The 17,366-nt window shown below is 34.1% G+C and overlaps 1 protein-coding gene across 3 annotated transcripts in view; it reads right to left on the bottom strand.

Annotated features, from left to right (window-relative positions):
* The window catches only part of LOC123698620 (probable phospholipid-transporting ATPase IM), an 80,265-nt gene that overhangs the window by 55,809 nt on the left and 7,090 nt on the right, over positions 1 to 17,366 (bottom strand). Inside the window, exon 2 of one of the 3 annotated variants that reach the window (XM_045645344.1) lies at positions 17,111 to 17,180. The exons of 1 other annotated variant lie outside the window; for it this stretch is intronic. The gene's annotated coding sequence lies outside the window, so the exon portion shown is untranslated. Of the gene's footprint in view, positions 1 to 1,886; positions 2,091 to 17,110; positions 17,181 to 17,366 lie in introns of those variants that run through there. One more of the 3 variants, XM_045645346.1, reaches the window with a different exon arrangement.

The following is a 17,366-nucleotide window of genomic DNA, read 5'->3' as shown; positions in this document are numbered from 1 at the left end:
TACTATGTATTATACTTACAAGCAATATAATGGACACAATACAATAATACAATTTACATAGTAATTGATTTAATGATTTAACATAGATTTGTTATTGTGTAGCAGATTATATTGATCTTTTACATTTTTATAACATCAGGCGATTTTATATAATAATGATCAAATGGTCATTAGCGAGAGACTGAGGAATACCAAAATTCCTGTTATCAGTCAAGGGATTGTTAATTACAAGTTATTATCCTGTGCCATTAAATAATAATTGTGAACGTCGATAAGTATTTTTTAGCTTATGGACCTAATTAGATTAATCTATACTAATAATACTAAGAATATAATATTATAAAGCTGAAGAGTTTGTTTGTTTGAACGCGCTAATCACAGGAACTATACTGGTCCGTTTTGATGAATTATTTCGGTGTTAGATAGTCCATTTATCGAGAAAGGCTATGCATCATTACACTAAGACCAACAGGAGCGGAGCCACGCGGGTGAAACCGCGAAGCGTAGCTAGTTATTCATATAGGTACTCAAATAGATTATAAGTGTTGCCACTTTTTCGTCATTAAACGTATACTGACTTGGTTTTGGCATCTATTGTTCTCATAAAAACATTACTTTCTTCAATATCTATAGCGAACAAACCTGCTATTGTTTAATTATGTAAATAAATAAAATGTAACCATACCTACATGGGAGGTTTATATACTCATCAATTTATTTTACAGCCAAGATCAGTGATAACTGTACAAAGTTTGATTTAAATCTGTCCGTTTAAAGTGGTTCAAAATCGAAATCGGTTGCATACAAGCATACAAACATACATGTGCTGTTAGCTTGTTAAAAGACTAATGAAATTTCAAGAAGATATAAAAAAATATATAAAGACAAATATATAAACGTAGCGAATATACAATACTTAATAAACAGTTTAGTTGCTGTTTTGGATTATTAATTAATTAATTTTTTGAGGATTCTAAAGTAAAGATTTATGAAAGTGAAGAATAGAATATATTTTTACCAGACTAAAGACCAATAAATAAAACACTTTACTCTAATCATAAAACTACAGTGTTTTATGGTTTTAATTAATCTTCTTTTAAAATTCTTGCTCTATCTGTAGCATATAAATAAATGGCAGTAATTCTGATAATAATCAGCTATCCTTACATCATTTCTTTTTTGTAAGAATTTTTCATATGCTTTTATAATAACAGTAATAATCAAGACGCTGGTAAAGAATGAGATCTATGAGTTTATGGGTCAGTTCTTCCTCAACGATTTGTAATTTGATGACGACATCTGGCTAACATAAATATTGCGTTATATATATTTATTTGGTCGAAAATAAAAAATATCTAGACGCAATCATAATAAATATTCATTTCGTATGATATATTTGCAACAAGAAACAGGTTAATACAATACAAGAATCTGCGTTTAAGTGTACCAGGTCACTAGTCAAGGTTAACCGGTGTTTTAAGATATCAAAATATCAAAAAAATCATACTATGTGATTACAACAATAACAGACCTTTCGATTACAAAACTGTAATGTTTAACAACAAAAATAAATAATTGAAACTTTTTATATTTTTTATTATAACTACAAGATCATTATTTACAAATATTATAATACTAAAAAAATACATTTAACAATCGCATAAATATGTATATCGCATACTTAACTTACTAATTAATTTATAAAGGTTCAACTGTGGTAAGGTACATAAAAAACTTAACTATAAACCTTGCAAATACATCAGGTAAATATTTAATACTATAATTTTATGAATACATTTGATTGCATTAAAATTTACAATATAAATTTCAACCTAATTTTATTTCGATTTATTATTATTAATTCGTTTCCTCCGTAATATACTTACATTTTGAGACCAAAAAGCCTAATCGTTAGTAGAATCCAATTATAAACCACTTATACAGTCATATAAAAATATATTTTTTAATAATAATAAGGCACTTTAAGTCACTAGAACATATAGGTACTGAAATAAAGCTTTCGTGATATGTTCGTATTTATCGTAAAACAGGAAAATCACGAGGCAGCGGGAAACGTGCGGCTGCCAGCGTTCAGTTTGACGCACTGTTTTGATAATGTAGTATATTTTAGCGTAGTACGTAACAGCTATCGGCAAGGTGAGTGGGTGTTGTATTATAGCGACCGAACATATACCCTTTTCATTCCAAATTTCTTATAACAGGCCAAGCTTTGTTGCCATCACCCAAACAATTTGGTGTTATTGAAATAACAGCGACCCCGCTTCAAACAATCGTTTTCTGGTAGTAAGTATAAATGAAACGATTTTTTGTAGTCCCTCCGTATAAGGCCTCATTTAAGGGGTCGCCATACCTAACTGAATAAATCTGTGCCTCCAGTGAATAAGGGAATAACTCAAAAACAGCACTTTTCAGGAGAGACAAAAAACTATATATCAACACTAAATCTTTATAACTTCAAATTTTTAAGCTTGTATGGGTAAGATATGATGTTAGACTTTAGTTTTACATATAAACAGATATTGTAACAACCCCATAAATATACTTTTTTCGTGTTTTTTTGTAGTTGTGGCCTTATGAACGAGTACTTCATGGAATAACTCAATGTATTCACATAATTTTTTTTTTGCTCTTTGCAATATAACGACTTATGCCCTAAAGCACTATGTTCATAGTCGCATAACACGACTTATATTATTGCCAGTTTTGGTTTTATAGAAATAATGCGACTTATCATGCTTGAAATTTGTGTACTTTATGACTCAATTGAAGCCTTTTAGTGGAACAACCATGCATGTAGCTTGAAAAACGAGTGAAATCAACGGATTTTTTAACGTTATTAGATATAATAAAAACAAAACAACATTTAGGTGTTTATGCATTTAACCCTAGAAGTCCAATCTACGTAAATTTGATGTACACCGCGGCGAAATATCTTTGTCTTTTCTATATTTACCATCGAATCACTTCGAAATCCAGAAACAACTCATTAGCCGTCGAGACCTAGTATATAGTACATAGTTGGCTCTTCCCGGTGAATTCCGCCATTTTATAGTAAAGAGGATGTTGTACGTCATTTTGACGTATAATTGGGCTTTTCGTAACTTTTACGATTGGTTGTTTAAAAAAAATTATTTTGTGATTTATGTGAATTTTTTTTTTTCCAAGTCACGTTTTACATGATATAGTATTATATACTATATATTGAGTATAAAATAGGATACAGAAAACTTTAACACTAGGACGAAAAACCTTCAATTTTAGTAAATGACTGTTGTCCTCCGCTGGATTTGGACTCCAAGAAAGAGGATTGGGTGGCTGAGATGTTGTCTGGTGGTTATAAACGAATATGTGTTATACATTGAGGATACAAGCACTATAAAGAGTTAAGAGAAGCTCGAAAACCATATTCCTGTATGTTCAGTTACCTTACAGGGAAAGTTATAGGTGGTCTGTGGCGATATTTTACGGCATGATATGAAATTTTAACAATTTCTATATCTTATAATATCAAAATAATATAGATAAATAAAGAAAAAACAATGAGCCGCAGAGATTTTATGAAAAAATTAAGCACAGATTTGAAGGTGCCTTGGATGCAAATACGACTTGAAGAGACTCTACAAGATTGGTTATAATTTTTTTTTTCTATGCGTCTATAATATATTATAGTATTATTGGTTAGATTAAATTAAAAAAAAAAAGATTAAAAACTAGTTATTTTTTAGGAAACTTACCCAATTAAAAGAAGAAAATATAAGTTTAACATTTTTGTTGGCTTTTTTAGATAATTCAATTATCGTTCTGTATTTATATAAACAAAGAATATAATATCATTAAATGCACTTAATGTGTTAATTAAAACTGTATTTTTATCTATTGCAAAAAATAGTTAATTTCCATAGAAATATTATTAGTATTCCAAGTTGATTGATAAATACCTTTTTTTTTAAATATAAAGATTTATTGTTGCATATTTATTGAAAAAACGATTGAAAAATATTATTAAGCAAAAAGAAATAGTGTCTGTTGTTTCCGTGCAGTATTCAAATAGACCAATTACAACACGGCATTAATGCGAAACTGTCTCATGTTTCTTATTTCTTATTTCTAAGAGTTGTTCCTTTATGCTCATGTTAGAAAAATGACACAAATGCGTTTATATACTAAAATAGTGTTAGCACGGATGGAACAAAATGAATTATGTCTTTATTCAAAAAGTATAACTACACATACGTCCTTGTGTTCGTGGGTTATTTTGACTCGAGACGAATAGTTCCTTTGCGATTGCCTAAAATGATGAATAAGGTAACTTATACCGTTAATCACACCCTACTTATACCGTTTGGGTCATTCGAAAAAATGGGTTAGGATGCAGCTAGAGATATGTCCTTTTGATATGTTGTGTATTTTGACGAGCTGAATCCAATGGTGCAATAAAAACCAAAGGGAATAACTCGTCTTACTCCCTTATTCACTGGAGGCACAGAAATATTAAGTCCAGTGTATATACAGCGTGGTAAAGTAAATTAGGTCATGGTTCATTGTATTTTTACCATTTTCTTTCTGTAACATGTTTGACACATGACTAAATGAAATTCATTATAAACTATGACTGTGAGTTTAAATTTATTTTGTTTCTTTACTTTTCACAAGTTGCGGTCATTTATTCCGTAATTTAAAAACACGAAGGATTGGTACGGATTCATTAAGCCTATTTAAGCTTATTGACTCTACCTAATTATTAATTATAGTTCATAGACAAATTATGCATACTAATATCGTCTACCTAACTAAATGGGCCTTATTATTATTACCACGTAAAATACGTAGAAAATTAATAGATACCAATTATTTTTTCTTAGTTCTTGCCATTATTAATCTATCTACTTATCATGGATATTATATTTAACAATTATTATCTTGATACTTCTACGTGTGAAAATTATGTTTTATACTTACCTACCTACTTCAATCAATTTATATCTTTTCTTATCGTATAGTAAATTAATAAACCATGTAGATATGAGTAATGAAAGTAATTCATATCAACATTTCAAACGAAAACTCGTAATCCCTATTCCAGGTTCCATTTTGAGTCATTTGTTTCTACTCATAACAGAAAAAAAAAAAAACTTTCCTACTCAATAATTTCTTTCTCATAATACAATAGTGACAAATTAGTTTACGCACCTCTACGGATATAAATAGTTGCATAATTCAATCCTAAGCGGCGTCAGCCGTAAATGGAAATCGAATTTGCGTACGTAAGAGCGTTGAGTGCGAATTGAGTGCACGTGTACCGGTGGACCACCTCAAAATTCAAATGAGTGTACTTTTTGTCTCTTGCGCATACTTTAACACGCTCGATGTAGTGGTACATACCGAAAATTAGAAACAAGTCAAATTCAATAAATCGTAACACTTTAATTGACTGTAAGCCTAAGCGCGCACCACGATTTTATGCAGCGTGATTATTTTATCGCAGAAATACAACGTATGAGTTAGGCTAAGCGCGCACCACGATTTTAATTTTTGCGACACGATTTCAAAATCGCGCTGTAGAAAATCGCAGAGAGTACGGTGCGCGCACAGCGATAATTTAATAGTGATTATTACTCACTTTCATCATGGATTTCGTACAAGTTGCTTGTCTTTATTTACTACTTCGGAGGATAAGAAGAAAAAAAAAAAGAAAATTCGTCTATATTGGACTCATTCTTTTACAGCAGATAGAATTGTCAAAAGTTTCTTTTATCCATACTAATATTATAAATGCGAAAGTAACTCTGTCTGTCTGTAAATTTGGTATAAGTAGAGATATTTTGATACCCGAGAAAGGACATAGGATCGGTTTTATCCCGGAAATCCCACGGGAACGGGAACTATGCGGGTTTTTCTTTGACTGCGCGGGCGATGCCGCGGGTGGAAAGCTAGTCAGAAATATAATGAACTTCGGATGTATCCCAAAAAATTCTTTGGCTATTATAGAATGATAAGTGATAACTGCGTTAAAAACAACCGACTTCAAACTTGCACTTGCAAAATTTACAAATACCTACAGACAAAAAGGCTCATAAAATAAAAACTACTGGGCCTATCCGACTGAAATTTTTATGGGACCAATTCAACACCATTCCGCATCGAACAAAAAAAGAATCACGTAAATCGGTTCAGAAACCTCGGAGTAATCGGTGTACATACATAAAAAAAAACATACCGGCCGAATTGATAACCTCCTCCTTTTTTTTGAAGTCGGTTAAAAATTCCGCCAAAGGGCTGCCCTTTGTGCTTTTTTATTATTTTATTCCATAATACTCGGGTACCATCATAAGGAAGGTACCCGGTCCTTTGGAAGGCTTACGTGGGGACACGGATCCAACACGCAGAGGCCCTTTAGAGAACTTTACTGTGTTGTGGGACACCAGCCGCAGCCTGCCCATGACTGCACTATAGAGATACAGTCCTAGGCAGTCCGCGGCCGATGTAGGACTATTTCAAGATATAGAAAAACAAAATAAACTGGGCTATGGAGTGGGATGTTAAATGGGCCGGTGTTTGGGGACTATTGGAAACTATGGCACCTGCCTTTCTACTAAAAGAAAGTAAAAATATGTTGGCAGGTGGTGACTCGCCCTCTCACTGTATGGGCCCCCGAAATAAGTCGCTGCAATAGTGCGACAATGGGGCAACATATTGTGAGCAGCTAAGGGTGGAGAGGCGTCCTTGGACTTTAAACGACGATCACGCGCTCCCTGAGGGTCCAGCATCACGTGCCCACTCGCCACTTACACTTCGCATCCACCCTTCGAGCTAAAAGCTCTCGCGACTCCACTCTGGCCGGCCGGTTAAGGCAAGCCAGAGGTGGGGGTCCTGTCCTCGTCAGGCTTCACTCCGACCGGCCGGTGAAGGCAAGCCGGAGATGAAGACAGGGGCCTCCCCCGGGAGCGCTCGGTTCCCGCGGGGTCGCTACTCCCCGACACCCCGCCACAAGGTGTCCTGCGGGTTGACTGACTGCACGGGTGGAATATCTACTGTCACGTAGACAATAGATATTCCAACCGTGGGCGATGGGGTCGTCACATCCCTACGCCGTTATTATTTTTATTATTGTAACCTTTATGTTTATTTTGTTTCTTGTACAATATAGTGTTAAATAAATAAATAAATTCAAACCTTTGACAGATTACTGAGTTTATGTTTACCAAACAGTACCTACCTTACCACTACGATGTTTACTGTTGGACAGACGAAACACAAGTGAAGTGCCAGCCGGGCCCGAGTGTGCGATTTTATTATCGCAGTGCGCGCGGTACCATACAATTTCATATTCTGCATTTAATTTTCGCGACAATCGCGTCGCGAGCAGTCGCAGCAAAATGTGACAAATCACAATTTTAAAATCGCTGCGATTATTTAATCGCATGTGCGCGCATTCTCATAGTAACTCATACGTTGTATTTCTGCGATAAAATAATCACGCTGCATAAAATCGTGGTGCGCGCTTAGCCTTACTATGAGAATGCGCGCACATGCGATTAAATAATCGCAGCGATTTTAAAATTGTGATTTGTCACATTTTGCTGCGACTGCTCGCGACGCGATTGTCGCGAAAATGAAATGCAGAATATGAAATTGTATGGTACCGCGCGCACTGCGATAATAAAATCGCACACTCGGGCCCGGCCGGCACTTCACTTGTGTTTCGTCTGTCCAACAGTAAACATCGTAGTGGTATAGGTAGGTACTGTTTGGTAAACATAAACTCAGTAATCTGTCAAAGGTTTGAATTTATTTATTTATTTAACACTTTATTGTACAAGAAACAAAATATACATAAAGGTTACAATAATAAAAAAAATAAAAAAGCACAAAGGGCAGCCCTTTGGCGGAATTTTCATTCTATAATAGCCAAAGAATTTTTTGGGATATATCCGAAGTTCATTATATTTCTGACTAGCTTTCCACCCGCGGCATCGCCCGCGCAGTCAAAGAAAAACCCGCATAGTTCCCGTTCCCGTGGGATTTCCGGGATAAAACCGATCCTATGTCCTTTCTCGGGTATCAAAATATCTCTATACCAAATTTACAGACAGACAGAGTTACTTTCGCATTTATAATATTAGTATGGATAAAAGAAACTTTTGACAATTCTATCTGCTGTAAAAGAATGAGAATAGACGAATTTTCTTTTTTTTTTTCTTCTTATCCTCCGAAGTAGTAAATAAAGACAAGCAACTTGTACGAAATCCATGATGAAAGTGAGTAAGGATCACTATTAAATTATCGCTGTGCGCGCACCGTACTCTCTGCGATTTTTTACAGCGCGATTTTGAAATCGTGTCGCAAAAATTAAAATCGTGGTGCGCGCTTAGCCTAAAGATTAGATTGTCCTTTTTGGGACAAAAAAAATAATCTAATCTTTATAGAAAAATTCCATATATTCGTAGACTATAAACATCGTACGTACATTGTATGATTGAATAATCAACAAATATTAATACTATGCTACGAATATTTAAAGAATAAACGCTTTAATCTTTCTATTTTTAATAGCAAGTGATGGATAACAATGCAAAATATTTATCTGATTTTTCTATCGTTTGATGTTGAGATTAAATTTTATTACAAACAAATATCTATGACAACAGATAATATTTTTAAGCGCCAACATAAGGTTCTTTTAATCCCCAGAATTCCTGCCTGATTTGTCTCATTATTGTTAATTGTTGCTGTTTTTTTTCTTCACTCAAAATCCTACTAATATTATAAATGAAAAGTTTGTATGGATGTATGGATGTTTGTTACTCTTTCACGTAAAAACTACTGAAACGATTACAATGAAATTTAGCACACATATAGAGGGTAACTTGGATTAACACATAGGATAGTTTTTATCCCGGAAATCCCACGGGAACGGGAACTATGCGGGTTTTCCTTTGCAAACGCGGGCGAAGCCGCGGGCGGAAATCTAGTAATATGTATAAACTAGCCAATCAAACTAACCATTTAAATATGAAGATACCAGAAGAATTTTATTGAAAAACGATCAAGTGAGAGATTCTGAGTGTATCATAAAAAAACTAGCCAATAATCACCCTCGCACAAAGAACATTGACACGATGATGTCAGCGCAAAAGCTTTGACATCCGCTTGGATAACAAAGTCTTTTATTGGCAAAAGTCAATGTGTCAGAAAGTGCCGCATCATTTGTCAAATGCAAAAAAACAAAAGACGATAGAGCTATAACAAAAGGTGACGATGACCTGTTTACAATTCCATGCTCTACTTTCAGGAATATTAGACGTTTAACCCGAGTCCCGAGGTCGTGATTGACTTAGGTGCGGCCATGCGTCTATGCGGTCATCCTACTGATATAGTCTGGCTATAACCCGGCTCTTTCTAACCGATTGGCTTTACGGTAATAGGATTTCGCCGAGCCATCCATTATAATTATTGGATTTCCGATTGAGTTGTCATCAAATACATTTGCTTGTACAAAAGATTTATTAATTCTTCGTGCGATTATATCCGTTGTGTTATCGGTAAAGATAAATTCATGTACATAATCAGTTTAGCTTATCTGCTGCATGGTATTTTTTGTTTCTTCTTAAAATATATATAGTATAGTATATTATATAAATTGTAGATACGAGTTCACACTCGTATACGTAGGGGATGGGAATGGCTCGTTACGTCGCCAGTATCTAGGGTAAACACACGTCCGCTCACGCCCGAGGCTGCTGCGTGACTGTCTCCCCACTACCCGCGAACCCGAGACATCCGGGGATATAGTACCTATACTTTACTCAAACACTACATCCCTTCCTTATTCTATTTTTTTCTTTTATTAAAATATAATCGTTTACAACAAACATACATTATAGAAAGCTATCAGACTGATTTAGTTAGGTATTTCCTTAGCGGTATTCTTCGCTTTTTTACATCACCGTTGTCTCCACTTCTATCCTGAACATTCTGGACCCCTTCCATTCCATTCCCCCTCTGTTCTTATTAAGTTACATTACTTCTATGCTTTTGGCTAGTATCCACGTTTCTGACAAGTACGTATCCACCTTCTAATCGTTCTACACTGTTTCGAGTTGGTTTAAAGTTTGCTCTCAGTTTGTTACGCTTTTCCATCTCCTTTACATATACTTTATCACCTGTTATTGACCTTGAAATCTCTTCTTTCTATCTGTATGTTATTTTCTATTGTTTTTTAATCCCTGTCCCTAACATTGGAATTGTCAAATTCTTGTTCGTTATACAACCGAGAGGAAATTTTATCTTTATTTTCTGTCTTCCAGAGAATGTCCTTGTTTTCCAAAAGAATTTAATTTCCTCGGTTGTTCTTCGGAGCTTGTTTGTATATTCAACTTTCCAGCTTGGTTCCGCAGTTTTCCTACAACTTCTCGAATATCTCTCGTTCTTCGTTTTATTTGTTGAAACATATACTTTTCGATAATTAAAAACACAAACTCAACATTTATTCATTCAATAAGACTTCTTCTAGAAGCTCTTTTGAACCGTCTTAACATAATTTCACGCTTAACCACCAATTCGGAAAGCAGCATCCATAAATGGAACCGGCAAGAAACTCTTTAGCTACTCCTCTAACATCATGACAATATTACATTTTAATTTAACATATAACATAATGATGATGCTAAAGAACTGTCCCGTGGATCCCACGCGACAAGCCTCCATGGCTACATATTATATTCCTTAATGCTGTAATAGGCTCACTGAACTAATAAGTTTTATATTTAAGTTTTAAAATTACCAATACTAAACTCTTTAATTCTATCAGGAGTTCTATTGTAAAAGAGTATAATATCTCGACCCATTAGATAGCCGGAAAAATAGCATGTCCATTTTATTTTTGTTCTTTATGTGATAACAATGTCCATCTCTTTCTCTTGCGTATTATTGCAGTATTTTATACATTTAAAACGTTATTAAAATTTAATTATATACTTTGAAGGTACAGTAAGGATGCCAGTATCTCTTAGTGAGTCCCGCGCACGTAATTTATATAAATGCGTATGGACCATTTGTGTAATAGAAAAACAGTTTCAATATCTGCTGCCAAGCCCCATAGTAACCTTATGCCATGAAAGTAGTTAATAAACCAATCTAGTCGTATCTTTATCCGTGAAATGATGCTTCATGTTCCGAACTGTACGCATAACGCAGCTGAGCTGGTCCTAGCAGCGGCAGTGCTAACATAGACTCCCCATTGTAGCTTCTCGTCTTATTTTCCTATAGCTGTGGCAAATAACTACACCGACTCCTTCAGAACCAGTTACATATATTTCAGGTAGACTGTAAATATAGTCTCCTGTAACTCAGATCCACCTAACAATAACAAAGTGGCCCTATTCTTTCCGGCGCCTAACGCGCATCCAAGAAAATCCAAGAACACTTTTTCCATCTTTTCCAACAAAAAGCAAGTGTTGCATTGTCATCTTCTAGGTGGAGTATACCAGGAGGGAAAGTAAGTTGGTCATTCTTTAGTCCAATAGGGACAACCTAAAATCAGGTTTGATTTTATGTGATAACACCGGTACGTATGCTTTACATTAATATAATGAAGGCTCATACTGCCTACTGCTAACAAACAACATACATTATACGTATAGTTTACATTTTAAAATGAGGTCTATACAGCCATCGCAAATTTAAGACGAACGGTTTACAAATTTACGAAGGCCCGTTCTGCCCACACTACTTTTACATAAGGTTTGGAGGGCCCGTACAGAGTAATATTATTAGTACGCACGTACTTTCATGAGGGCCCGTACAATCTATATAAACAATTACGTACAATTTACCATTTATGAAGGCTCATATAGCCTATATAACAAATAACGCACGATTTACAATTTATGAAGGCTCGTACAGCCTATGTCAACAATAACGCACGATTTACATTTAATGAAGGCTCGTACAGCCTATACAACCAGTCACGCACGATTTTCATTTAATGAAGGCTCGTACAGCCTATACAACCAGTCACGCACGATTTTCATTTAATGAAGGCTCGTACAGCCTATACAACCAATCACGCACGATTTTCATTTAATGAAGGCTCGTACAGCCTATACAACCAATCACGCACGATTTTCATTTAATGAAGGCTCGTACAGCCTATACACACAGTCACGCACGATTTTCATTTAATGAAGGCTCGTACAGCCTATACAACCAATCACGCACGATTTTCATTTAATGAAGGCTCGTACAGCCTATACAACCAATCACGCACGATTTTCATTTAATGAAGGCTCGTACAGCCTATACAACGAATCACGCACGATTTTCATTTAATGAAGGCTCGTACAGCCTATACAACCAATTACGCACGATTTTCATTTAATGAAGGCTCGTACAGCCTATACAACCAATCACGCACGATTTTCATTTAATGAAGGCTCGTACAGCCTATACAACCAATTACGCACGATTTTCATTTAATGAAGGCTCGTACAGCCTATATTTCTTGCATTAACCAATAATTTTATTCATTATTATTATTTTAAATTTGATTTGTACACCGTGTGCAGTCTCGTCTAACTTGAAGATACCTATCCTAGGTTACATTTCAGTTTATAGACGCAAAAATATTGTTTTTTTTTTTTTTTTTATTATTTGACAGTCAGTTCTCTGTGTATCTGTTACTTCCAATCGATCCTTACATAATATGGCAACATCTATTGACTGGATTGAGTAAGTATTCAATAGATGGCGCTATTTAATAATAATTAGAAGACTACGCGTTTGACCGTTCATATTCATAATTATTAAGACAAGACAACGTCTGTCGGGTCAGCCAGTATGTATATATTTATCGAATATAAAAATAATATTTACAATTGCATGCTTAATATTAAGTGAAATACGTAGATCAAGCGTAGATCAATTATAAAGTTATATCTATCTTTTGGATACTACTTACATAATATTATTTTATTTCATTTAGTCGGTACACAATTCGCTATAAGATACTACAGTACAGTTAATAGATTTTGTATCCAGTAAGTATAAGTTGTAGTACCTACATAAAACTTCCGACTAAATACTCTAAATAGTTTTATGGCCATACAAATGTGTACAGCGGGTACTGTGCAGTGAGCACGCGTAAAGAGTGTAATAATAATAAATAATAAAAATACTTTATTGTACACACAGATGAAGTTGACAGAAAGACAATAAATAACAGCAAAAGAGGTTAAGGTACAGTAGGCGGATATTATATGAATTAAGTATATTTGAACAACTAATACGTAGAAGAGGAATTAGGTTTAGAGACATTTATTTTTCAAAAGAATTTTACAATTCACTTATTCTTATTCAATAGTGTTAACTTGTACACCTTGACAAAAAAGTTAAAAACTTGCGGGTGAGCGGAGAACTACTCTGTACAATAATATCGTCTTATGACGGTATGGCTGTGTTCGTAAGGAATGCTAACGCGGATATAAAACAACTAAATTAGTTAAGTATGTCTTCATTTACTTTTTACGACCACATATTATATAATCAAATATATGTCTGTCTCTATCTCTGCTAGAAAAACACAGTGTCATATACGTAATATTTATTAGAAAATTATTGCATCCGTACAGTCACGTGGTCTCCTCTGAGCAGCCATACCCTTCAATTAATGGTTTATGCTTTGCGGTAATCCTTTTTGCCGCTATTGCTATTTCTTCTTTTTTATTTTATTTTATTTGATTATTCAGAATTGCATTTTTTTCTTTATAGTGGCACATAAAGTCTTCTATTTCGAAACAAATCATCATGTCATATTTATTAATTGTTCTGATACCGACTATATTATAAAATATAATTATTATTTATAATAAGTAGTTACAGCCCTATAAATGTACATATTATTTACTATTATAAAACAGAGCGCAGCAATCACATAATTAAATCATAATACATTTTTAATACAATCTACAAAATTTATGATACAAAATCATTGGCCGCTTTGTTTGGCTTATTTAACCTCATGTTGGTAACTACATATAACTTTGGCAGACAGTGCACGTACTTAGCACCGCGTTGCTTTAGTGTCACGCTCTGCTCATGTCACACAGATTGACTAGTACCTCGCTAAGCAAAGCCCTTATACACCAAAGCGTAGCAAAACTCGCAAACCATTAATTTAAGAAACTATTGCATTACCACCGATCACTGATAAGTATGCAAATACTGAACCAAATTTGCCCGTTCAAAATGGGTTAAAATCTAGTCTGAAGGACTAACTTAATACAAGTAGGTGAAGCTATTAAGAGCATGTTATAAAGAGAAATCATTTAGCAGAATATCATTGTTTGTGTCATGAGTATATAAGTAAGAATTATCATAATGCAATACTTCTGTACACGCTAGGTTTTTTTCCTAACTTATAATATCCGTTTTACTATAATTATGTACTCAAATACATTAAAACGCAAATATTTCGTCTGACGCTAATATAAATTTTATGAAAATTATAACGTTAGACGTCAAGCGTCTGACGTAGTACACCCAGCGCTGGCGCTTGGTAATCTGTTTAGCAGTATAATTACTGCGCATTACAATCATAGAAAATATACTCGTACAACCAAGGTACAACACGTTAATTGACATATTAGCGCGGCGTCAGGTTAGTGTTACGTTTTAGTTTAGTGCCTTGACGTCGCGTACCTACGTACGCATCCTATGTGTCAAACTCAAAGCCTAAATCATGATTATCGCTTACGACTTGAACAAAAGCAAAACGTAACGTAATTAACATTAGTAATCTACCTCCCTTATTTTTATAAATTCTAAGAATAATTATTTAAAATTATAGGTCTGACCTTTATCCTCGTCGCCAAATGTAGATACGAGTTCACACTCGTATACGTAGGGGATGGGAATGGCTCGTTACGTCGCCAGTATCTAGGGTAAACACACGTCCGCTCACGCCCGAGGCTGCTGCGTGACTGTCTCCCCACTACCCGCGAACCCGAGACATCCGGGGATATAGTACCTATACTTTACTCAAACACTACATAAATGAAATAAAATTACAACATTGCGGCCGCACCGTTCATTTTAATGTGCCGTTATCGAGTTTAAGATCTATACATAATATAATAAATCTGTAGAAGGGTCAATTCTGTACATTGAAAATATTGAAAAAATAAATAGCAGGGGGTGTTACTGGATCGATACCAAACCCAAATATGTGATTAAAAAAATTTTTGTCTGTCTGTCTGTCTGTCTGTCTGTCTGTATGTGAAGACATCACGTGAAAACTACCGGTTCGATTTCGATGAAACTTGGTTTAATTATACCTTATTATCCTGGGCGTAAAATAGGATACTTTTTATCCTGGAAAAATACGTAGAAAAAAAATAATCTTAATTTTTCAGTTATCCATAGACGTTGTTCTATAGAACCGCGAACACACGTTGCGTATTATTATAGGCCTAGCCTTGGCCTAGCCGTATTTGGTACCAATAGATATATTTTATAAGATGTCATTGTCAGAGTTACTCAAAATGGAGAAATAAACCATCCACGCGAAGACCGACATCCGCGCGGACGGAGTCGCGGGCGGAAGCTAGTTTTAAATAAAAATAAATAATGTGTTAATCACGTTTTAAGTATGTCAAATAACGAAACAGCCTTTAAGCAAGTTAAAGACGGCTATATACGTGGACTTAACCACCCCATTTTTATACATACCTACTTAATACTTACATTATATTTTTAATATTATGTTTATGACACGTCTATATTGTCTACTATTATTTATCTACTAATATTTACAGAGTTGCTACATAGTGATTATCAGGATAATAAATTTAAATAATATTATGTTTATAAATATAGGTAGTACCTATTAGTTATGGTTGGTTATAACGGTCATGTTTATGGCATGCTCATATCCACATGTACGTACCTACTTTGTTAATTCAAGTGTTATTTATTATAAATGTTACGTCGTGATTCATATACATAGTGGCGCGATGCCGGTATTTGTTTTATCATTGCTGATAATGATGATAATAGTGCTGTCATAATGCCAATACCTAATTCCTTTACTTAACTAATTACGGAGGAAGTTGGCTTGCCGCCAGTTACCTATCTCGCATTCGCTGAGCCAATTAGAAAAAAAGACTAGCTTAAAAAAATCTCTACTTGACACTCACGATAGATGTACTATATCTATCTCTATGTTTGATAAAGATTGAATGCTTAAATTTGTAATATTGAGTAGAATATTGTCTACTTTTAAACTAATCACGTAGGTATTTTTAAAATAAATTAGGTCAATAACATTGAAGGCGTTTCCAATACTACCTAACTCCTTACAGAATATCGGCATCTCAATATTGTACATTACCTAATGTCATATGATATTCTGTATGTATTACAATCTCTATATCTCAATCTAGATCTCTCTATCATAAATACACGAAAATATTTACTGTAATGTTACATAGGCCAAACTGAATCAATTATATTACGAGCGTCTAGAGCTGCCATACTATACGACAAAAAATGATTCCATATAAACATCATTAACTGACGCGAGAACTTTAATTACTATTTACCACCTGACAAGTTGTTCAATTATATAAGTTTCAGTGAACGTCAGATGTGAGATAACACACAATCCATTTAAAGGCATGGATATTTCACTTCTTTCATAATTTATAATAGCGTTATAGGTACCTTACGATTGACTACCCACATCCAGTGCCGGCAGGTGTGGTATTGTAAATTTTCTTGCAAAGCTGAATAAATTAGATTACAGGCCGTTGGGAGTGTTAAAAGTTTTTACTGTTAAATAAGTAGTATATCTTATATGTATTTGGAATTTTTCATACGCATTTTATTGAAAGAACCATTATTGAATTCGCAAATCGAAATCTGTGAAGCATGTTCAAATTATACTTTATAATCATAAAATTTTTAACATAAGTATAAACTTTAACTGAGAACATTATTTTATTATAGTTTATTTATATTGAAAATAGATTCAACCATTTGACTAGACGTATCTAAGAAAAACAGATAATTAAAATAAAATTATAATACTCACGGAGCTGAAGCCTCTAGAAATGTTGAAGATTAGGATGTAGGGAGCAAATCGGTTTTGCCATTATAACTACCTGGTAACAATATTAAATATCAATTAATAATAATAAATACGTACATACGTAGATGAATAAAATTGTCATATTTTAAATAAAACCACAGATAAATTTACAAAAAGACTGTATAGCGCATAACTAACTATTGAAGGCGTTTCAATAGTTATATGCTCTTTAAATAATAAAATATTATTTATTTTGAAT

The sequence above is a fragment of the Colias croceus genome, chromosome 16, assembly GCF_905220415.1.
Source record: "Colias croceus chromosome 16, ilColCroc2.1".
Classification (NCBI taxonomy): Eukaryota; Metazoa; Arthropoda; class Insecta; order Lepidoptera; family Pieridae; genus Colias; species Colias croceus.
The sequence above is the reverse complement of the archived record's forward strand: the minus strand, read 5'-3'. Positions and strand labels throughout refer to the sequence as shown.